The following is a 25,373-nucleotide window of genomic DNA, read 5'->3' as shown; positions in this document are numbered from 1 at the left end:
ATACTTTATCATTCCCAACAGATCTTGGGCTCTGTGTAGGCAGTAATTAAAGGAGGGTCTCAGGACTTGTGAGGACATAAATAAGCTTCCTTGGAAGAGATCTTTATTGAAGCTCAATGGGGACAGAACTCAGAATGGTGACAAGACAATGTTTCAGAGATTGTGCGAGTGGAAAACTGGAGGTCTCTGCTGAGTGCCAACTGTTCTCAAGTGTCCTCAGAGCACAGTGAATCCTGGAGGTGCTCTCATCACTATTACAGAGGGGCAGAGAGACTGAGAAAAGCTTCCAATTAAATGTGAACGGCTCTTATGTGGAAGAAAGGGTTCCGCCACTATCCTGGATATAAGGGCTGCCACTCAAGCACAGGGAATGAGCAAGCCAGGTACCTGGAAGAAAGTGATTCACAGAATAGAAAGAGATTCTGACCAGGTAGATGTGTGTGTGGGGGGGGGGTAGAATGGAGACCAAAAAAAAAATAGCATCTGAAACTGCATCTCTTTGATCTCTTTGGGTCTGAACAAAGATTCTCCCTTGCAGTTAGAAGTTTCAAGTGTCCTTCAATATCCTGGTAAGGTCACTTCTTATTACAGAAATAGGATGTTAAGGAATGCATGAGAAGGCTTAAGAAGGAATGGGTTATTACCCCCTCTTTCTGTCTCTCATTTAAGACATTTAGGGAAAAAGGAGAGTAGGGAGGAGCGAATGAGATTAGTGGGGGAGAGAATGAATAAATGGAAGGATGGAAGGAAGGGAGGGAGGGGTGAGCTTGTCAAGAAGGGAGGAGCAGGGAGGACAGGAAGAAATCTTGGGACCTATGAATCAGTCCTGCAGCAATCTGACTTGCAGTCAGGTGTAATCAGGTGGAAATGAACATCACCTGTGTTGAGGGAGTAAGAGCAGAAACCATGCTCTTATTTCAGTAACTTCAGTCTGGGAGATGGAGTTTAGCATGATCAGGAGAGAAAGGGAACTGCCAAGCTGGCCATCCTATTTAGTTTTTCTTAGGACTGGGAGATGATTTTGATCTGAAGTTTTCTTGTTTATCACAAGAATTGTGAGGTCCTTTTGTAATCTGTTAGTAGTGGTACCTTTTTCTTTCTCTCTCACCCTTCATTCTCCATTCTGTTTTTCTAAATTAGTGCATCAAATCATGTGGCCTTGAGAGTATCATAAAGTTAGGCCACATGTCCCAGTTTGACACATGCTGATTTGGACTGGGAAATAAAGAAGTTCTGGAGCAACTTCTGTGGATTGGGAGGACACCCTGACAGATCCAGGTTGTTCCACCCTACCTTGCATGTATAAATTCTATGACTCTGACAAGGTCCAGGATTTGTGCTATGGTTTGGATGTGGTTTGAGTGTGTTCCCCAAATATCATGAGTTATATGCTTGATCCCATGTGGCTATGTGGAAGGTGACAGAACCTTTAAGAAGTATGGCCTAGTGGGAAGTAACTAAGTCACTGGGGGCATTTGATGTAGTTCTAATGGACCCCGGTTAGCTGTCATGAAAAGGTTGTTATGAAAGAGCAAGACTGGCTCCTGCCCACTCTGGCTTCCTGTCTTGCCCTGCAAACTCTCCTTCTCCCATGTGCTCACAACGTTGTGATGCCAACTGCCAGGAGGCCTTAACTGGAGCTGAGCAGAGACCAGGAAAATTTCTTGAGCCTCCAAAACTGTGAGTTAAATAAATCTGTTTTCTTTATAAAGTTCTCATCCTCAGTTATTTTGTTAGAGCAATGGAAATGACTAATATAGTGAAGTTTCCTCATCTTTAAAATGTGAATAAATGTATTCCTTCTAGAATCATAAAAGAGAGTGAAACACAAAAGTGCCTAACATGATTCTTGGAAATGTTTATAAAAAATCCTAAAGCAATAATGAATCCAAGTTTTAATACCTTACACTAAGGGAGAGCAAGATGCAGGATAGGGTCCTAAAAAAGAGCTTTGGTTTGGGTGACAGGAAGTCTTCCGCTAAAATCCAAGCCTTCAATGTGCCAGCTCTTTGCATTAGATTTCATTTGAAAATGGAAGTAATAAAATCCACCCTGGGGCACCCATGAGAATTATTCCTGATGCTCAGAATGAGCAGCTTAATCATGAAAAGGATTATAGAAGGAAAGTATGGAGAGATAATGAGTCCATCTTGTGTCTAATCTTGACTTAGGTTAGAAAGATTGGAGTCAAAATGTGTGGTGCTCATAAAGATCCCTGATCAGGAGCTGCAGAAATTGCTGTGAATTGTTAATTGAAGTTTAGAAAAACTCTTTAAAAGTGAGATTAATGTCTAAAGGGTGAAGATGGTGAAAAACAGCATCAACTGGTCAGTGTTGAGAGCCAACACCCATTAATGTGATCATTTTTTATAAAAGGAAAAGCAAGCTTAAAAAAAGAAAGAACTAAATAATTGCTTTCATCAGTAGTGTTTTCCTCTGTCAGAATCAATCTGACTTATCCTGACTAAATATGCAGCCAGACTCCAGAACTTTCTAGATTTTGAAAAATGAAAAATTTCAAGAAACCAGGACATTTTTATTTCCTCTCCCTCCCTCCTTCCCTTTCTCCCCCAGCCCCCTCCCCTCTCTCTCTCTCTCTCTCTTTCTCTCTCTCTCTCTCCCTTTTCTCTGTTACAGAATCTTTATCTCTGCAGAAGATGGGTCCCTGCAATTCTTAAATGCATATATTACAGTTCCTCCCATGAGCACATACTGTGCCCATATTCTAAGTCTTCATTCAAAACACCAAGCAGATAAAAGCCAGCAATGACTCATCTACAACAGGTGCAAAGGATGTTTTGTCAGACAAAGCCAGAGGGTCAGTTTCATCCTATGGTCACAGAGACTGTTGGGAACAAGCACATACTACAAAATGGCAATAAGAAAGAGTTGCTTAAAGGGACAAAAGCTAAACGTGGCCCTTAGCTTTCCACTTTACAGAGCAAACTTAGCATCTGGCAGGTTTTTTCACTTATTGACTTTGTTGCAATCAGTTGACGGGGGTGGATATAATGAAGACAAGAAATGCTCCAAGTCAGAAAGAAAAAAACTTAAAGTCATATTCACTGCCTTTCTTAAAGAGAGGGTGACAGACTTTTCTATCGTTCTTCCCAAATTTCAACTCCAATCAGAAAACATTTTATTTTTACTTTGGGTTAAGAATTTTCTTGGAGAACCAGAAAAGAATTTTCCCACCACATCCTGTTCAGATCAAGGAGTGTAGCTGGAGGCTGTGCACCAAATCCCATTCCTTGAATGTGAAGCCAGAATTAATCCAGTAATTATCTGCATTGAGAGTTAATCAACCAACTCCTAAGTAAAGAATAAATTTCATGGTATTTCCCACCTCATTAAGGAAAATTGCCAGCTGACATTCTCTGCATATTCCCTCCCCAACTTGCACAGATAAACTCCTTTTTCATTTTAAAGAACCAACCTATATGAATCTGAGACATATTCTTTTAGATTTTTGCATTGACAAATTTACAAAATGAGCTAGTTTAAGGTCCTGTAAAGCAGCATGCTGGGTAAATGAAAAATAAATGTTCCCCACAGGGGATAAACTTACTTGGAATCATAGCAGTCAATTGTCCTCTTTAGCCACCTTAGCCAACCTCTCCATCTTTCCTCCACTTTAACTCCCCAGATGAGCTGCAATTAAGAATTATGTTAGTATGCAAATTGGTCTCTTGGGCACTGGATTGGATTAATAGTAACTGGCAATCATGTGTTGAGAGGGAATCTGAGGTTTTGTACTGACTGAATTTAGAAAGAATGCAGAGGTTAATATTATTGAATATTAACCAATAGTATTAATATTATTGTTCTCATAAAGTAGAAAAGAATAATACCAACATGTATGCCATTAGGTACCTCTGGCTGTATTAAAGGAAGCCTGAAGGAGATGTTCTTTTCTCCTTATTAACATAAAATCATATGGAATATGGTTACACTAATGGTGATATGGTGATATGGTTCACCACTAATATGGTGAACCCATGTTCAACATTTATTAAACACCTTTCATATGCCAGACACAATCTCTCTCTCTCTCTCTCTCTCTCTATCTCTATCTCTCTCTCTCTCTCTAGTAATTACCCTATGAATAGAGTCTATTATCCACCCTTATAGATCAGAATCTAAGAAGTAATATGCCCAGCCACATGGCTAGGGCATGGTGGAACACGGAATCTAGGCCTGCTAAGTCCAGTGGCCTTAACCCTTGAGCCGTGGTGTACCATATGAGGGTTCAGGGTGCAGGGTGTCAAGTAGGGACCCCATGTTGGTGCCATAATGAACTCCTTCACCCTGTCTCACAACCAGCTTCATTCACATCCTTCACTGTATTTTACTTCCATAGAAACCATATAGATAGATAGCTATAATTATTCTTAAATTTGTACCTTTAGAATTGCTTGAGAGTAGTCCAAATCATAATGATTATAACCATAAATATCAGCAACGATCTCAGTATCTCACTCCATAGTTAAAATATTGGCATTTGGAGATGAAAGCAATAGAATCTTGAAGCAAAGAAACTTGCAAGTCCCTATTAAATCCCAACAATGGCATATTACAATAAAAATATTATAAAGGACAAATTAAAAATAATTTTGTTTGCAGTAGAGTTTTATGTTTGTGTATATCTGTCATCAAATGGTTTCAAATGCACTTCACTACAGGTAAACATCATATTATGAACTCATTTGTGTTTATGATTCATTGTGAATCTCATTTCCCTTCTGTGAGTTATTTTTGCTTTATTTTAAAATACAACAAATACATTAAAATTACAGGATTAGCAAAACCTTCCATTGGCCACACACATCCCCAAACAATTTGTACCTAGAGACTCTATTTCAGGTTTGTTTTCATCAAATTTCCATTTGGAAACATAAATTTTCTTCTTATGATCAATACAGATGTCACTCTGTTCATTCTCAATCCATCGCCTGGGTGATTCATACATGGAAAGCCAATACTTTACACAAGGAGGCAAAAGGCAATGTAAAGAAGCCATCCCAGTGTAACCAGCATATCTAGTGATAAAGCCAAAGCTGTATAAGAGTAGGCCATCTGTGGGCCCCTCCACCTCAGTCCTGTTGGGAAAAGCCACAGCCAGGCTTTCTGATGCTGTGTGTGTGAGTTCAACCTACGATTGCCATGGGTGCTTCACCAGGTACTCAGAAAGCACCTGGGGAGGAAGCTTCTGTTGACAGAAAAGGTGCTCATTTTCTGTACCAATTTTCTAGAGTCAGAGAGTCTTATGCATAAACAATTAGAGAAAAAGGGATGGGTCATCTTGCCAAATGGAAAGCTGCAGGTGTCCCTGCAAAACAAGCGGAAACAAGGAAAACAGCCAGGCGGTGCTGTGGAGGAGGTGAGGGCTCCTAGGAGCAGACCTAGGATCAAGTCTACTTCCCACCATTTTCTCACGGTGAGGCTTTAGGCAGGTCGTTCAACATTGCAAAAACTATGTCTTCATCTATAAAACAGAGACAATAATCCAGATTGCTGTGCTGATGAAATGAGATGATGTCCTTAGCATTCTGGTCAAACATCTGTATCAAAGTAAACATTAGCAAAAGTCAGGCACCTGACTGCTTCTTTCCAGCACCTCCCAACAGAAACTAAGACTTTATTTGGGTCTCTAAGCCATCATTTCAGCAAAGATTTTGTGAACAGCTCCGTGAGGGAAAGATGGCCTCCTTTTTATTTATTACTAATGTGTGAGGACTAATAATTCCCCACTGTGTGCATGTTAAATAGAGTTGTCTAACTATTTCAGAGTCACCCTGCCTTCTAGTCATCTAGCTCCCTCTAATCATTTCATTTATCCTTTCCTCTGGGATATTATACTCTGCGTCCCTCCCACAATTAAATTTGAGAAATTATCCCTCTTCTATTCTCTGGCAATGTAATTTAATTGGGTAAATTTCTCATCCTGGTTCTAGAGGTAAGCACATGACTCCAGCCACTGCCAAGGAAAGTGTTAACTGTTGTTTCTTTGTTAAATAGAGTTTAAGATGAATCTTTTTTTTTCCCCTTTAGAGATGGTGGGTTAGGGCCCTACTTTTAAAAATATTTGTCCAAAATGAGTCTAACACAAGACACAGAGAGGAAAAATACAAATCTTGGTGGCATGATTTGAGATCCCCTCCAGCTGTGACTGAAATGTGCAGCTTTTGTTCACATTGGCGCAGGTTGCTAAGGGCTAAGGGACACCTACTTAAACTGGGTTTGGAGAATATAGCTGGTCAGGGTTAGCCAGGAATGCAGGTGATGGGTACCCTGGAAAAGAAGTATTATTGCGACACTCTAGTAGGATAAGAGGATGTGGGTTTCAGCAGTGGAAGAAATTAAAGCCTGGAGCTGCAATTGGTAATGGGGCAAGTTTTCTTTGTTTATATATTTTTTTCTTCTTAACTTACCATCTGTAAATGAGAGAAGTAAATGGTGGAAAAGCTCCAAATGATGAGTACAGGTAATAAGAGCTAATTCTGAGGAAGGAACAATGAGTTATCTAGATGATAAAGCTGTTCACAGAAATAAAGTGGAACAAACTCTTAGTGGAGAAAGAAATGAGAACAATGTTCACTACCAGCAGGAGGGCTCAAAATTCCTACCAGGTGCCAAAAGGCATATATCGCTTCATATGATGTTGCTTATACTGGCTTCTCATGAACTGAAGATTTTTTTCCCTGAAAGCATCTCCTTCTGTCTTTCCCCTCATGTAGTCTGTTTTTTTTTATTTCTACCTTTTCCAAAATATTCTGATAAATTTTTCTGATGTAAGCCCAGTCCATAACATATACCTGTCGTCTGCCTTCTTGATTTTGCTGTTACTATTACCAAATAATATTCAGTAAATATTTATTGGATGATAAATGAATATTAAATGTGCATTAATTTCTTGCTTATTTATTCAATATGCAATTACTGAGCACAGGATCATAGAAAGAAAAGATGTTGGTCTTTGTCTTCTAGGAGCTCACACATGATTCTTTACCCATATAGTATTTCCAGAGAGCAGGACTTATTTATTGTTTCCCCTATTGTCTGTATGTGTGTGCGTGCATGCATGTGCCTCTAGAGCCATGACATGAAATACAGAGAACATTAATACAGAATAGTAACTTAGGTCCATTTGATGCCTTGTAAAAAGTAAAGGGATGATTTCCATTTGCAGTAGAGGCCTGGGAAAGATAGACTATGCAGTTACATGATTCCTCATGGTGTCTGCTATAAAAATAATAATAATTTAGGGTCTTAAATAACAACAACAATAACAGGGTCCTAAATAATAATAATTTAGGATTCTAAATATTATAATTTGCTGAGCATGCAGTGTCCCTTGTGTGGAGCTCAGGAAGCTCACTAAGGTGGAGGTTATTGCCAATGTGCAAGGCGGGAGGCACATATTCCTATATCCCCATGATGTGAGCAAATTGAATTATTATCACAGGATGGTTAACTGTGCAGAATAATATTAAGACTTGAAAGAGGGAATGAGTTTTGCTTTCATTGAAATGAATCTTTAATGCTGAAGTTTTAAATTTTTGCAGTATTAATAGATTTATCTGAATTGAAATTCATAAATCAAACTTGATCACTGCAGAATATTTTAACCATATGTGAGGTGGCGTTATGTACTTATGCTATTTGAACACTAGAATTTTTCTCTGTTTCTGGTGAGTATTTTTTTTTGTTTTTGTATTTTTGTATTTTAGGGAAAGTATGTAGCAATGAAATAGAAGGCATGTTATGGGTTTTTAGTTCTACTTTATCAGCTACTAGGATTGGGTATTATGAAGAAAAGATATTTAATTTCTCTGTGCCTTTCTCATTGCATCTATAAAATGGGAATAAAACTCCAGGATTATTGAGCTGAGAGCTTTTTTAGGACCCTGTGGGCACACTGTGATCATTCCTTCTGTCAAACATCCCTCCAAGTTGTTTTCCTTATGTGCTGGTCCCCAAGTCACAGTCCTGTGTATCACCTTTTCTTATTGTACAATTGTTTGGGACAGGAGAGGGCCTTATTCTCTATAATCACAGCACAAAGCAGGTGGTTAACTAATGTGCTTGGGAGGGGATGCAAAAATACTACACTTATTTAGTTTCTCCTTCAGTTAACACATAACATAGGAGAAAGCACATTTAAGTATATAGATATCAGATATACTAATCACAGGCAGTAGGTGTGGGCTGAAACATGACTTCAGCTTTATCAGTTCTTATTCTTTTTCTTCAACTGACTTTCTCTGTCCTTCAGTGTGAGAGCAGCCTGACCCCTTGGGCATTCTACAAAGTCATCAGGAACCTAAAACAGGAAGTACATTGAAAAAAACAAGGAAAGAGGAAACAGAACCAAAAGAAATGACTGTCTTGAAGGTGATGTGAAAGTCCCCAGCTCATTTCTCTGATTAGCTTCCTCTAGCAAACACGGACAGGGTCTTCTCTGTCTGGGAGAGTATTCCCTCCTATTCCAGTCTGCCCTCTACTCTGAAGAACAAGTGTTTCTTTTGCATCATGGATTCAACTCCACTGAACTTGTTTCAACCAAAGAAAAGGAGAGAAAGATTTTCTAATTTTGTTATTTTCATCATACAATTTGATTTCTGTTACTTCCTTATTTTCTAAACTGCATTAACATTCTTGTGAAGTTGAAAATACAAACATCATGCAATTCCCCAGGTAGTCTGTTGGATGGTTAACCCCTGTGACATCACCCTTGAGGGTGATCACAGCCCATCTTCCTAGGAACAAACATTTTAAATTAAACATGAACTCAGGTTGAAACAGATGAGAAATCCACTTGCATTGTAAAAAAAAAAAAAAAGACTTTCAAGCAAAGCCTTACAGCAAGCCATTTTAGATGGCATGATCCTATTCTTCAGTAAATCTCAAGTTGAGTCTTATCTACAGTCCCATGTTTTGGAGTGATTTTAGTTGGAATACAATTTTACTTAAATTTAAAAAAAAAAACATTTCTCTACCTTTTAAGAAGTACATTAATGTCTGATGTTCTACTTTCAATAGCTTCATGTTCTCACTGAAACTTTTGTTTACTCTTTGATTTCCCAGACTTAATTCTTCACTATTCAGAAAAACTCAGATTTCCCATCTTAATGCCTTTGCTCATGGTGGCCCATCTGTAAAACAATCCTTTCTCTGAGACTCAATTCCTCTTAGAAATGTGTTCAGACTTTTCCCATTTTTTTTCAGAAGAGGCTAACTATCTTTTATTTCTTTCTCAAAAACTTCTGTAGCACATCTCACAGGAATATTCATCATTCAACAAATAACTATAAAGTTCTCACTTTTGACCAGCTACCATATTTTCCACCAGAAATACAAGTTTAAATAAGAATACAACTAGTCTGAATAAGTTCTCCCATGCACTTTTTCTAACTGCATTATACTTTTGAATAACGTGTATATGCATAATGTATATTAATGTGGTTAGCAATATATAGTTGAATGAATGCATATACATATCTATTTGTAAACACAGGATGCAGTAGAAAAATAAATATTTTAGAAACAGCAGAACCTAGGTTCTACTTAGACCTTTATTCCTGGTAATCTGTGATCTTCATAAACTACTTAACTTCCTTGAATTTCAATTTTCCCCTCTTAAATGGGGGTTAGTGATATTTGGGTCATGGTGGGCATTAAATGAAAAAGTGCACGCCAGCAGTTGGCCTACGTGTAAAATAGAGGAGAAGTAGCAAAGATTCTGAAATCTTTAAGGTTCTAAGATGCTAAGATTTCTAAAATCACTGAATAAAATTCACTGTTTTGCCAAGACTGTTGTGATCTGACATAAAGCCAGGTGTGACAGAACCCCATCTTTTTGCTTTGGTTCCCTGTTGATATGAGGATTGTTCTCCTTTCAGAATCAAGGTCAAGAACACTCATCCTCTCTGCTACTCAGAATGTAGGCTTGGCAGTGACACTTATTTCAGGAGCACCTTCCTTTCTGTGCTGTGTCACACAGACATGCCTGGAGGGATGACAGCACATCTTGGGGTATTCCCCAAATTGGGGAGCTGCCTCTGGAGTTGGTATGTTCTGCATCCTCTTGTCACAGCTTTAATCTATCCTTCAAGTGGCCTAATGTTGAAGATAAATGTTTCCTGGGGCCTGGGAATTCATAATGGACTGTAATTAATTACAGGTTAAGAAAATAAAACAAGAAATAAGGTGATCATTTTAAAGTTCTGAACAGAAAGAGTCAAGGGTTGGATCTTAACTAATTGGTTTCCTGATAAATGTTTCCTCCAGGGCCTTGGAGAGACCTTTTATTTTAATGAGTATTTGCCAAGATTAGAGGTTTCTCTAAGCTACTGTCTCCTGGTTATCTCTCTCTCTCTCTCTCTCTCTCTCTCTCTCTCTCTCTCTCTCTCTCATGCACACACACACACACACACACACACACACACACACTCAAAGGGTGAGAAATATAAACTTTGTAACAGCCTCCAAGATTTGCTGCATTCAAAAGGAACATTATATAAAGTTACCCTGCAGTGTGTGGGGTGATGATTAATCAGCCCTTCTCTAGTTCTGTGCCCTTGGGGGCCCTCATTTGCATTTTAAGGCTAAAGCTGAGGCTCAGAATGGGTCAGTTTAGGAGTTTCTAAATTAGAGTTGAAACTTCCATTCCCCAAACTTGAATCTACATATAATTCTACTCACCCTGTCAACTGAGAAATTTCTATGATTTTCTTCAGTTATGGAGTAATTTATGTTTCTAATAGTGATAAAATAAATAACCCTCTAATATCCTGAATTAATAAATTCACCATTAAAGGTATTCTCATCTTTTAAAACCTCACTGTATTTTCTAGCTGGGAGGCATGCAAAATTATACCCAGTATTTCAGGCAGTGTATGTGCTAAGGAAAACACTTCCAGCTTTATCAGTGGCTTCCTAGAGTAGTTAACTGTGAAGCTGAAATAAATAGGACTCAGTGGAGAAATGAGGTAGTCCTAGGAAACCATGTCTCCCTTTATGCAGAATTCTGAAAGCACAGATTTGTTAAGTGGTTTTAACACATGTACACAAAGTGATTCTACGTTTCTCCAATTAAGAGTCGAATTCCACACTCTCTGACCATGGTCTGGCCTTAGTGACTTGCTGATAACATAGAATGTGGCATTCTGCATGACTTCTAAGGTTAACTCATATAGATGTTAGAGCTTTTGCCTAGCTCTCTTATGGGGCATGTGTTCTCAGAACCCTGATCCACTAGGTAAGAGGTCTGGCTATGCTGAATCTGTCATGTATGGGAGACCACCTGGAGAGACCCTATGAGGATAGAGATGACTGAGAATTCCAAAGGACTCATGTCCCAGATCTTTGAGCTTTCTCAGCTCATATGAATAAAGAAGCTTTCAAGATGACTTCAGTTATCACCTGTCCTCAAGTACATGATAAACTCAAGCTAGGAATGCCTAGCTTAGTTCAGATATCCACAACAGCCATGAGCAATAATAAGAAACTATTATTGTTACTTACGCCCCTAGATTTGGGGTATATTATTACATGGAAATAGATAATGAAAACAAGGAAAAAGCAATAGGTTGGTCTGACTGGAGAAAAGATTTTATCATGACCACATAAGGACCTGAGTGAAGTCAAATTAGACAGTAGGATAAGTTGGGTCTCAGGGGACCTAGAATTTTTGGTGGAAAAATTCAGTTTTTTTTCTTTTTGACAGAAGTAAACTATTGGCATCTTAAAAGATGATTCTGGTAGAGTCACATAGATCACAACTTGGAAACAGGAGATCCATTGCCCAACAAAAATTCTAAAAGAGGGAAAGGGTAGAAATGAAGATAAAGAGACTGATTTTGAATTCCGACAGTTCCAGTTTGACTTCTGGCAGATCACATGCTCCTGCCTAGTCTTATTTTCTTTCCCTACCCTTTCCATCTCCATGTGATGGGGACAAAGAGATGCAAGTGATGGATACATGAAGTTAAAAGAATAATTTACAAAATGGGCCTATTGAGCTGACCCCCTACACTTTCTTTTCCAAGAAACAATTTACTTGCAGACCTTCCTGACTTAAGTGAACAGGATATGTCACATTCCTCAACAAACTACCTATTATCTACAGAAGAAATGAAGGCCTGAAATAATATCAGTAAGAGAAATGCAAGTTACCCTGAAGGGTGACCCTTTTGCGACCCTGGTCATAGATCAGATCCCAAAACTCGGAGAGATAAAGACCATTCCTCTTAATCATAAAATCTGTAAGAATGTGTGGTTAAGAATCCAAATAGAACCCATCAGCAGGAACCAGGTGACTAGAGTTGTCATGCCAGTAAAGACCTGAAAGTCTGATATCATCCAGCTGTCAGTCAAGACTGAAGAGGTAGACCTGGACAGGACTCTCTGGAAACTTCTCCTGGATACCCAATAAAACCGAAGTTCAGGACAGGCACACTATCCTTCTCCTCTCTGAAGGGAACTACTCTCCATAGAGAGTATCCCCTCCCACCTTCCCTATCCCTTCAACAAACGAATGACTGTTTCTCTGAGTGACATATATGAAATCTTTCTGACTTGATCACAAGAATTGGGGTTTGAAGGGCAGGTCTTTGTACTGCCTCAGTTTGCCAGGAGGCTTCAGCTCTGTAACATACAGTATCTTACACTTCCCGGGCACATGGTAGGCCTTGGCAGATATTTGTTGGCAAGAGAGAAACTGTAGTTTAATAAAAATACTTTTGATTAAAGGAGGAAGAATTTGGTTCTATTTCTGGCTTCAGAAGTTACTGATCATATAAAAATTAAGTACACTCCTTGGGACCAATTTGCTTCTATTGAAATTGCAATAATATTATTAGGTTCCTGAGCTTATTGCAAGCCTCTCATTTCATGTTTAAACCACTCCCTAGACAATTTTATCAATACTCATGGCTTCTGTTATCTCATAGATGCAGAACCTTCTAAACGTAACCCCAATGTGTCCCCAAAATACTGACCAACAGATCATCTAATATCATCTTCATCTGATAGCTATGGATAACTCAGAATCAGCATGTGATAAAATGTAATTGGCACTTCCTTGTTCCAGTCTTTCTCTGGCCTCCTACTCTCCATAAATAGTTTCTAAAATGTTCTTTCTAAGGAGTCATGACCTAATCAAAAGATATAAACTTTAATGACAAAACTGGCCAAAGTAAGAGACTAACAGGAATAAAATGTTTGATTTGAGAATCTGTCTGGTAGAATGGACATTTCCTACAATCACAACCAACTCTCTCTTCCAAAAGGAATTTGGCTTGCCCACATTACCTCATGTGCCTTTCATTTCTCATTTATTAAATATGATTGAATTAATAAGCAGAAATCTCACTGCAAATTGCTGTACCTGAATCAGCTGCATCTCCAAATTAACAATATCAAAAACATTAATATCTGATCAGGATGCCCCCAAATACTGTAGATTGTATACGTCAGTGTTTGTGATCAAAATTTTATTTCTATTATCTCCAGAACATTGCCTAATTTCTTTTATTTAGAAAACACAGAATATCTCTGGTGGCATCTGATTATGGGTTTTCTGGGCTCACAGCATGAGAATTCAAATCATATCTACCAGATAGGATTTAGAAGAATAACAATTTGGACTTCTGTCTGAAAATAACTGGATGACAAAAGATGGTTAGTCCATCTTTTGGCACCACAGTATATATAGACCCTCAACAAAACATAAAAAGGTAAAGCTAGTGTCGTTTTCCCTTGTTAAAGATGACCTAATGATGTGAAAAAGGACACTGGGTATTGCCACCCTCCTTTAGACTTGCCTCACACAGTGGTATCTCTTATCAGGGAAAACACTTAGCTACATTTCAAATCAATCTCCATTAAGATTACAGCTGAGATAAGAAGTTCCCTTTGAGTCAGAATAATTAACTTTTAATTAGTGTTGATTTGATGCATTTTTTTAAGTAACAAGGAAGGAGAGGAAGACTGTAATTTCTTATTTCAGAAGCTGTCTTGAAGTCAGTGGGGTGGAGAGTTTTGAAGAGCTTCTTAGCTCTTTTCCTTAGTGGCTTTGATTTTTCCTAAGAAGCCTGAGCTGATTCACATTTGGCAAGTGGGGCGGTAGTTGGGGACAGCCTAGGTTTGTGGATGGTAATGAGAAAGTTTAGAACACAAGCCAAGCTCTATTCTGCACTATAGGAGCAGGCTTAGAGCTACCAAAGACGTGACTGTTTTCTGTGAGGTCAAACCTGCTTCTTTCTTTCTTTTTTTTTTTTTAGTTGTCAATGTGCAGGTTTGATTGGCATTGCATCTGGAGGAATAAGTCATTGATGCATGATCATGCCAGTCACTGATACACCCTACACTTGCTGTAAGTGAAACTAGTGTTCACTCAAAACTCTTAAGAAATCCATCCTGTAGAAACTGGTTATAAGGAGTCCCAGATCATAACAAAAATATGGCAAAATTTCTTCTAGAGGTATGGAAAACTGATGCATATGCACTACAAGAATGTACTTAAATGTAATGAGGGTCAAATGCTTAGCAAAAAAAATGCCATTTAATAACTACCTGTAGAAAGTTTTATTTAATCCATAGAACTAAGCATAAGCCATAGTTCACCCAATTACAAGTAGTCAGAATGCTAAGATGTTATTTTAGCTCTCTAAAAGCATAGCATTTCTTGACTACCAGAAAGAGAAACTTGAGGAAGTAAACATAGGGCATGTTAAAATGGTAGAAATTGGAAGAGAAACAATGGATTACAGATCCGGCTATGCCAGAATCCTTGTTTTATATTAGCTCCCTTCAACAAAAATTTGAAACTTGAAAAAATAGTCTTTGCAGGCACTAATGAAGAAAAAAATTTAGCAAAAACTGTAGACTCTTTGACCTTTGTAGAAAGAAAATGGCATTGTGTGTTTTATAGGTTTTATCCTTGGGTTCCTTTCCATACTACAATGTACAGTGGCTGAAACCCATATAGAAAATTGGATGCTTTTTGGTTTTACACATTTTGAGGGACAGTGACTGAAGCTGACAAAGTAGCCGGAAATGAGAAAATGATCATGAAAAGTGGAAAGGCACAGTGGGGTGTCCCCAAGCTTTGACTCTGAAATCCCTTCACACTCATTGCAGATACTTGAATTTCACATGTCTCCAAAGAACCCAAAAGAGAGCAACAACTGCATAACTGAAAATCTAAGTTGAAATTTCTTCTATTCTCCATTACAGTGGGAAATAAAGAGAGTTTGGAGTTTGAATCCTACCAGGCGAAACAAGTATGGTAGTCACCTTGGGCTTCCCATGAAACCCCAGAAGAGCTAACCCATCAAAGAGAAGGTGAGGAGCAGGGGTTAAGGATCTTCATGAAACTAATGGCAAATTCTAAAGGATACAAAATCTAACAAAGTATACCCCAAACAAGGAACAATTTCTATGTGATTAGCCAATAATTTAATTACTTATTAGAATATATGTTATTTGGAGAAAGGCACCTGAAACCAGTCTTCAATGTAGTATATTTAAAATGCTTAGCATATAATCAAAATTTATCAAGTACATAAAGAAATAAGACAAATTAAGCTAAGATTAAGGGATAAAAGCACACAACAGAAAAAGTGTTAGTGTTTCATAGGTGTTAAATTGATAAAAAAAAAGAGTGATTTCAAGGTGACAAACCATAGGTTAATTATTAATAATGAAAATGAAATATAAGATTTCAAATAAAAGATATGAATTGGAAAATATACAGATGGTCTTAATAGCCAGCTGGAGAAGGGAAAGATAATGGAGTCAAAAATAATGAAAAATATAGTAATGGAAATTATCCAAATTGAAAAAAAAAGGGATAAAAAGAATGAATGAGACCTTAAAACCTGAGACACAATAGCCAATGTTTAGGCAGGTGGATAACAGGATTTCTAATGAGGGAGTTAATAAAAGAAGTGGATTATTTATTTGTAGCTCTGATGATTGTTGCTAATATTGACAGGACACTCTCCATGTTCTAAGCATTATGAGCTCTTACACAGTTTGTCACATTTTCTCAACTTCATGATGTAGGCATTGGTGAACACAACTTTATAGATACATAAAAAGTGACTCACAGAATTGGCTTTCCTAAGTAACCAGAGTAAGAGAAACCTAAGAATATGGCTTTCCTAAATAACCACAGTGACACATACCCTCAGTCTTCCTGATGCCTGCGCAAAATCTCCAAACCCACTTTACCTTTCATTGTTAAGTGAGAGCTCTATGACCTTTTCCAGGTATTCTGAATCTACTACAACTCTGTTTCCACAGGGATGCTAATCCTTATCCTTTATTTACAAAGGAGAAAGTGTTCCAGGAGCTATCATGACATAGCAACATTTTGCAGACTGAAAAAAACCAAACAGTCATGTAATATTTTTCAAGTGGTTAATAAATGCTGATGGGAACACCTTTTACTGACTTATTGGAAATTAGCATGCAACTTGACCAGTGACATCTGGAGTCAACTCTTTCCTTCTTGAAAGATCAATTACACACATCTCCATCCAGGTTCATTTTCAGTGTAGTTTGAAGTTTACATGGGAGAGTATTTAAACTATAGTTTGGCCAACATGTTAAATCAGAGTTTTACCATCCCAACTCCCCACACATATACCAGAGAGCCAATTAGTAAACATTTGCCAGCATTCCATTGATATTTATCAAGCTACCACTGAACCCTAATTTGACAACTTAACATAAGATTTTATTCCTTAATGAATACACATGATTAAAAAAATGAATCAAGAGAAAATTTTATATTCATATGCATCATGAACCTAGAGCATGTGATAGCATCAATTCATTTTCTCTCTGTATCTGGGCTCCAATTTATTTTCTCTGAATTAGCCCAATTCTCAGACAGGTTTTCCCCTTGAGATGAAAGAATTTTCAGGATGAAGGGCATGCCCACTCTTGATCTTCCCAATCACATTCTAAAAATTAGTTTATTTCCTATGCATCTGATTCTGTGGCCAAGTCACAACATTTCCTCTGGAGTTTGGAGGTAGTATCAGCTCCATCCAAAACACAACCTGATAGTAGAGAGCTCTATGACCTTTCCTCAGAGGGAAACAGGGTTAATTTTAGTAATGGAGGGATTCCGAGTTGCATGGCTACCATAATACCAGATGCTCATCAATTCAGCATGCCCATGAATATTCAGGCCAAACTATAGCATGAAATACTGTTTATCCACCAACATATAAACTTGTGCTGATAATGGTTTTCCAAGATTCTGGGGACTTTTGACCTTGCTACTACATGCAGTTCTTCTAGACTCACAGATTGCCTCTTTCACAAAATGAACATTTTTTTGCCACTAAATTATTTGGCTAGGTTGTCAACCAAATTCTTTAGTGTCAAATCTTTTCCACCTGGCATCTTAGACACTCTCTGTGCCACCTAACACACAGTTCTAGAGTAGCATGAACAAATGACAATGACCTGGTTAAAAGAAAAATAAAGGAAAGGGTAAAACATTATTATTTTTTTAATGTTACAAAGAGCATAAAAAGAAAAAAAAACTGAACAGGAGTTTAATCTTCTGTGGGTTTTCAAGTGATCTGGGGTTTAGCATGAGAAATATTAAAGGCAATCTGAAACTTTGAGAAAGAATGTGATTTTATGTTTTCATCTTATTTAAAATGAACGAGGCTGCCAGTTCTCATTTCAGCAACTATATTTTATAAAGCTATGCTTTGTAGGTTGATCCTGCTGCACACATGGATTACTGGAGAGGTACAGCTCAGCTTTCCAGAGCGGGGGAGCATCCCCTTGAGATGCAGCTAAAGAGACAAGCAGAGACAGGTAAATCTCTGGCTTTCAACTTATTTTCCTCATCTTCACTTTTCCCTCTCTTTGAACATGGTTACATTGCCATCACACATGCCTCCTTCTGTCTTGGATGTGGTTTTCATTTTCTTTTGCCCAAGACACAGCTGGTTCACATATTTCCAGATCAAGAAGGGACTCCTTTGGTCCTATGCCTGGAGAAATTTCACTGTTACAGAAAGACTGGTTAGTTCTGTATGTCAGATTAAGAGATCATCTTTCCTGTGAGCGTACCAATGCAGTTTGAAATGTTCTCTCTCAGACCTTGTTATGAAGACTTTTGGAAGCCCACATATGAATTTGTATAGTCTTTTTACTTATTTACTTACTTATTTACTTATTTCAGTGTTGGGGATTGAACCCAGTGTCTGCTAGGCAGCCATGCTACTACTGAGCTACATCCCCAGCCCTGAATTTGTATAGTCTTTATCTTCAATCTACCCTTTTGACTCATTACCCTAAACCCTGCATTTATTACCATCCCATATTTATTTGTAATTTTCCCCTTTACCACCAAAATATCTCTTTTCTTTTTTTAATCTACCCATCTAAATGGGAACCACATTTTAAAAGCTTCTTGATATCATATAATATACCAAACTTGTCCCATCTCTGCTTACTTGGTCCACAACTGTGACACTATAAGCCATTTATTTATTTATTTATTTATTTATTTATTTATATTAGCATAAGCCATTTTAATAATATTCATGGAAGTTTTTGTTTTCTTATCTATTTCCCATTATTATTACTAACCAATATAGTATCCAAAGCAATCTACATACTCCTTACATCTGGGCCGACTACTGTGCATTCCTTGGATACTTAAGGTTACAGTGCTATTTGTTGCTATAATGAACTTAATTCTCTCCTCGACTTTACAACAACTCCATAGACTGTCACATTTTTCCAGACACTGATTTCTTAATTCTTAATTTTCCAACTTAAGTGTATTTCAATGTTGTCTAGATTGTTGCGGGGTGGGCAGGGGATAAATGTGTGTGTATATATATATATATATATATATATATATATATATTCCTCCCCCCCATCCATTTATAAGGATTCAATTTATATAGGTATACACACACACACACACACACACACACACACACACACACACACAAATGCTTGGTGGCTTGAGAAAAATCAAAATTAAAAATTTGAACTATAGTTTCTACTAAATGCATACTGCTTTTGTAACCATTATAAAGGTGAAATTAAGTCAAATTATTGGTTATCAGCAATTATTTATTTGTAAGTACATGCCAATACTGAGTATTGCATAGGACTAATCTACATTCCAAGTTTTAAAAAATGCATGCCAGATGGGCTGGGTTTGTAGCACAGTGCTAGAGCACTTACCAGCATTCGTGAGGAACTGGGTTTGATCTTTAGAAACCACATAAAAAATAAATAAAGGTATTGTGTTCATCTACAACTAAAAAAAATTTTAAAAAATGCACACAAGAGAGCCAAGGTAAAATTAAATGCATTCAATATCTAGACAGGTAATTTGGAACATAATTTGGTGTTTGTGTGGGTAGGCAACATGTAGCTCCAGTCTTGTTATTCTTTGGGAATGAAGATATAAAATTGTAAGATCCTTCAATGTTTCCCCCTCCCCGGAGAAGTATGTGAAATCTTTCACTCCTAAATATGAGTGCAAAAAATGTATATAATAAATAGAAAAACAAGTTTGCTTGCTGCTAGCCTGAGTTCTATGCTTTATATAATGTAGTTCTATTTAAATAGGTAGCCTTTGTATTAATAGATAAGATGAGACCACTTAGTCCTCCAGGGTCTCTAATATCTTACCCCTAAAATGGATCTAAGATTATACCATATGATTTTTTAATTCATTCAATCCTACCAAGTTCTAAATCTCTGGATTCTCATATGAAATATCATAGTATTTTTATTTGTTCTTTTTTTAGAAAAATTCACAAACTACTTATTGAGCTATTCTTGAGCTAGATGATAAGGATAAGAAGAAAATGAAACAGATGTCTCTTATGAGTCTTTCATCTAGTGAAATAAATGATAATACATCTCAACTAAAATGAAAAATCAAAGTCTTGATGTTGAGCAATTTATAGTATGATTAAGGACATGAAAACCACATAGATAGGAAAAAGACCTGAGATTCTTTTTCAAAAGCTCACAGACACGAACATATTGCCCATTAGAGGAAGGAGTAATTGGAATAAGACATTATTATTTTTTTTTAATGAAAGAAAAGCCTTTAAACCGTTAAAATGGGGCCATTGTCAGAGAACTGTGAGGATCAGGCAGCCTGAACTCCAGCAGTGGGAAAGCATTTGGCTAAATTTAGTAAACACAAATCTGGGACATTGGGACCAAGGCTTTGTCAGAATGCATCAGTCATCTGAGAGAAAAGATGTAAGATGATAAGTCTTTTCATATACTGTAGGTTTTTCAAATGGGAAAATGGGTTACATTTGTTCCTATTGCCCCAAGGGGTAGAATTAGCTTTAATAAATAGAAGATTCTGAGGATAGCTTTCGGTGTGTAGAAGCAAGTGAGTCTCCCATCTGACGCACGTGGACAGGTCAGTTCCAAGAGACAGTTTCTCTCACAGAAGATACTAGAGGAGAAGACAGAGAAAGAATAGTGGGGCTGTGAAGAGAGGATCTGAGCATTAGAAGGTGAGGTAGATGGTGTGCTGGTCCACAAGTCTTCCTGCTCATCAGAACCACCTGGGAAGATTTTTAAACATGAAAACATGAAAAGAGTCTGATTCACTTGGTCTAGGGAGAGCCAGAGAACTTCTGTTTGGGGCAAGTAATTCCCAGTTATTCTGTTGCAGCCATCTGCCAGTGAAACCACTGGACTTAGTTCTGCAGAGTGCCCCTTTCACGTTTAGGATTCTCTAAAATGGCTTTTAAAGCAGTCACCTGGTTTTGATCATGCATATTGTGTGATCAGCTGTGCTGTTTGCATTTTGTTCTTTACCTTTTTTAATGCTTCTCTCTTCCATGGGACTGGTTCTTATATAGATGAGTAAAATGATGCTTTGTGAGGTTCTATAACAATGGAGTCAAAACACCACTATCCATAGTGCTCAGTCTGTGTTTCTTTGTGCTTATGGAGAGTTGTTCCTGGAATCAGGAGGTATAGGAAAGCAGAAAGGAGGTGTCCCCAGGAATGTGGCAATAACTGAGCTAGTCTTGTGATCCTTCGATCAAGTAAAGTCTTCTACTACAAATATCAATTAATTACATTTTCCAACAAACCACTGGGTACTAATGTGACTTTTATTATATGTGGATAAAAATAATTCAAGAGATGGAGATAACGGGGAAGATAAAGTAAAAGGGAAAAGCTTGAGGAGAAAACACTCTGCTCTCTGCCAAGCATCTCAGAAAACTCAAAAATTAGCATGACTGGTAAGGATCTCTCTGGAGAATGCCTGCTTGGATAGATAGTAACCCAAGTTGCATGATCAGGAGCTGTCAGTGCCACAGTGTTCAATTAAAGAAAAGTTTTTCTCCAGGCTTCTTTCTTCCCTATTGTTCTGTTCCCCTGAATGTCAGGGAGGTGTTTGCCTTAGGGCACTCCTTTGAGACTCCTCAAGAACACAGTTTCAAATGGAAATGAAGAGGCCTAATCTGTGCCTTTTAAGTAAAGTGCTTTGTAAAAGCTGTGTCTGAATCAGACTCTTGGCCCTGTGTGTGGCTGTGAATTACATTCTCAGCACCGCAGGAAACTCAAGAAAAATCCCAGGTGTCCATCCCAATCTAAAAGAATGAAAAAGAAGTGTACTATTGGATGAAGTCTCTTGCTTTCCTCTGATCAGGCTCCTGACCCCTATGAAGTCGGAACAGGGATCCTCTGGGTCAAATGAGTTGTTGCAAGCCCTCCAGTAACTAGCACACAGGTGTTTGGGTTTCTCATGAGTCCAGTACACATAAAGAATCTACCCCTGGCAGGCAGGAGGCCTCTAATTTGACAAGCAGAGCAATATTAACTACAGGCCCATTTTATCTATCCTGTTTCTCAGGAAGGGTGTCCAGGCCACCATGACATTTGGCATATCATGGGCATGAGAGCTTTCTTTGCACACCATCTAAGGCTGCTCACCCTATAGAAACCCCCAGCCAGAATGTTATGATGAGTGTCTGTATGGAAGAAGATGAGGGCCATGTGGAGTGTTTTTGTTAGAATAGTGGTCTTTTGTGTGGTGGTTGGAAAAGATGACTGGGTCCACCACAGCATGAACTCTGGTGTGATGCCATTAGAGACTGAGTACTGGAACTGATCTCAGAGAACTATTGCCATGAATTGTGTTGGGATTTAGAAGGCCAGGCATTAGAGGAGCCTTTGGAAACTGAGATCTAGGCCGAGGGTGGCTTTCTCCACAGCACTGGAAATCTCATCCAGGATTTCACATGATTTTGCTGTGAAAGCCTTCTCAGCTATAGTTGAGAGACAAAACTCACAGGAACCTCAAATTTTAGACCCCAATGGGCCTGGATTCCTGTGACTTTTCGCCACTTTTGGGAACCTTGTCTGCGTGCGATCTCCAGAGCTTTTACTGAAAGGAGATTCCTCAACACTTAATGGCTCCTGAATGAATCAAAACCCACAGTGTCAACTTCTTCATTCTTGAAATATGGCTAGGCCAATACCATGAAGTTTTTGAGAATCCCATTACCAGAAATTTCTGGAGAACCTTTAGATCTCCTGTTGCTCATCATGACTGAACCAGCGAGTTCCATTTTTGACTGAGTGGAATTCATGAAGATAGTGAAGAACAGAGATGCCAGTGAGTAGGAGCCAGCAGGGAACTGGGCCTAGAGCAATGGAGTGCAGGTGTGTGATCCAACATCTGTGGTGGGCCCCTGTCGTTCTGTCATTGGCTTCCAAATGACATGTGACTGACAAGGTGCATCCAGGAGACCCGAAAATATAAAGGCATGTTGTTGTGGGGAGAGGATTTGGTGCGATGCTCAGAAACAAGTTGCTACGCTCAAGTGGGAAAGATATATGGGGTAGCAGCCCAGTTTGTATTTTTGCCTTCAGACCCTGACTCACTCCATGTGGCATATCTTCTTCCAGCACTGTGTCGTGTTTGACCTTTTAGTATTTCAAAAAAAAAACACCAATTTTCCAGGGAAGCTCTAAGAAATGCCATTAAAACTGGGCGGTGAGCCAAAGGCTTCACAATGCACCCAGGGAGACATTCATACCCCAACGGCCACAGTTACCTGCATAGAGAGGATTCAGCTCTGCTGCCTCCTGTTCCTATTGAAAAATATGAACCCATGTTCTCCTGTTCACATAGACTCAGACCAAGCTTTCATGATCTCACTACAAAGGAAGCTAAAACATAAAGATATATTTCTATTGGACGAATGTCAGAGGCAGATAGTCAAGAAGTCATTAGGCCAGCAAAGTTCCATATTTGTGGAAAGTTTACCCTGTCCTCTACTTTTGGGATCTCTTCTGCCACACCCAAGTTTGTGAGCTCCTCAGATTTTCCAATTCCAGATATGTATTCACAGATTTTTTTTCTTCTTCTCCTCTCATTGTGTATTCTTTAGGGTGATAGTAATGTCCAGGCATTGTGGTGGATGACAGTGGAAGATTTTTATGTGCCACATGTTCCCATGTGTATTAGACTCATTTTCCGTTTTGCCTTTTGAAATATTGAATCTCTGAAACTAATCCATAACCTTCTAGGCTCTGCATCGATAAAATTAATCCTAAAGGAAGAGAAGTAGAGTCACTTGATAAGAGGCATGGTGTATACTTGGACTTGCGTTTTGCTTCATCAGAGATACATATTATAAAACCTGTGACACATTTTTCTCATTTTAGTTCTCCAAGAATTTTCAATATCAACAAATATGTAACTTCCTGACTCCCTGTCTCTGTCGCCTAGGTCACAATGTATATTTTTATATACACATATATAATCCTACTGCCATCAAAGGTATATTTTTGAGAGTACTTTCACTTTGGTAAATACAAATTTCATGAAGAGATCACTGCCCCCCAATACACTGAGTTAACTGAAAATTCAAGCTGTGGTGAGCTTTATACTTCAACAAGTTTAGACATAAAACAATGCAGAGGAAAATGAATATTTTGGGTACATATGTGAAGGATATATATCCCCTTATGAATTTCGATTGGCATACATACTATTACACTTTAATGTATTAAATTATATATATATATATATATATATATATATATATATATATATATATATAGTATGAATTTGCAAACATGAACTATATGTGTCATATACTTATATTACCTTGATTCTTTCATGCCCATGTGTTTGGATTTATTATCAACTTTTCAGGAGATATTTTTCAGAAATATTTATTTTCTTGACATACATATTCATTTCGGAATACTCAAAATGAACTTCAGTGAATATTGAGTACTAACCCTAATATTTCTAGAGTAAGTGACCCAGTTTAACATCAATGAAAGTATATTCATATGGGACATGATGTGTATTTTGAATTAAATTTTTATTCAAAATTGTTATATTCCTATTTCTTCAGTATATATACATCATAGGATGTATCATTTCATCCACAATTCACAAATTGGTATGCATACGATTCACTTTCATTCACTCCCTGTATCAGATCCCATGTATTTCTCCATGTTGCTTTACTTGATTTTTCATGAGATTTCTTTTATATCACATAACTTTTGAATTCCATCATCATTTTCAAAGCAAAACTCAAACACAATTTGTTATAATTAGTAACCCTAATATTACCACTACATGTATAACTACTTGGATTGAATGTTTGTATGTGAATACCAGATTTCATGTATTCTTTAAAATATCAATTCAATCCATTATTTAAAATAGTAACCTGTTATATTTTTTATTCACCATATGGTCTATTCATACATCATCTCAATATACATAAATCCAGGGTACACCTATTTTTATCCCCAAACTCTAAATGATAGGGTTTCAAAACATGCTCCCAGAAATGGTGGAAAAAATATGCATGTCACCTACTCCATATATTCCTTTCATCACATCATGTTCTGGACACAAAATGCAAAACTCACGATTATCTTATTCTTCTACCAAAGCCTCATTTTAAGGAGAGCATGAATTACTAAAATCATCTATGTCTGCATTGCCTATTGTTTACAAATTTCAATCCTATGATGAGTATACACTTGATTCTTTCAAGGATAGTGTGTTCAACTACCCCCCTGTTGAAATTATCCCTGATCTTATCACTCATTTTGTACTTTGCCTGATCTCCTAACATCCTTATTGATATCTATGTCCCCAAGTGCCTTGTTGTGACTGACTCTTCATGTGTGCTGACATTCCCATCTACACTTTAATAGAAATTCATTGGATTGCAAAAAGGGCCTTTGGTCCAATTCCTAAACTCACTATTCTTCCTTACCCTACACTGGAATCCTGCCTACTCTCTCTATTTCACTGCAAGTTCTCTTTTACATTCAGTAGTCCCAGGTAC

The sequence above is a fragment of the Callospermophilus lateralis genome, unplaced genomic scaffold, assembly GCF_048772815.1.
Source record: "Callospermophilus lateralis isolate mCalLat2 unplaced genomic scaffold, mCalLat2.hap1 Scaffold_197, whole genome shotgun sequence".
In the NCBI taxonomy this organism is placed as follows: Eukaryota; Metazoa; Chordata; class Mammalia; order Rodentia; family Sciuridae; genus Callospermophilus; species Callospermophilus lateralis.
Note: the sequence above shows the minus strand (reverse complement) of the source record.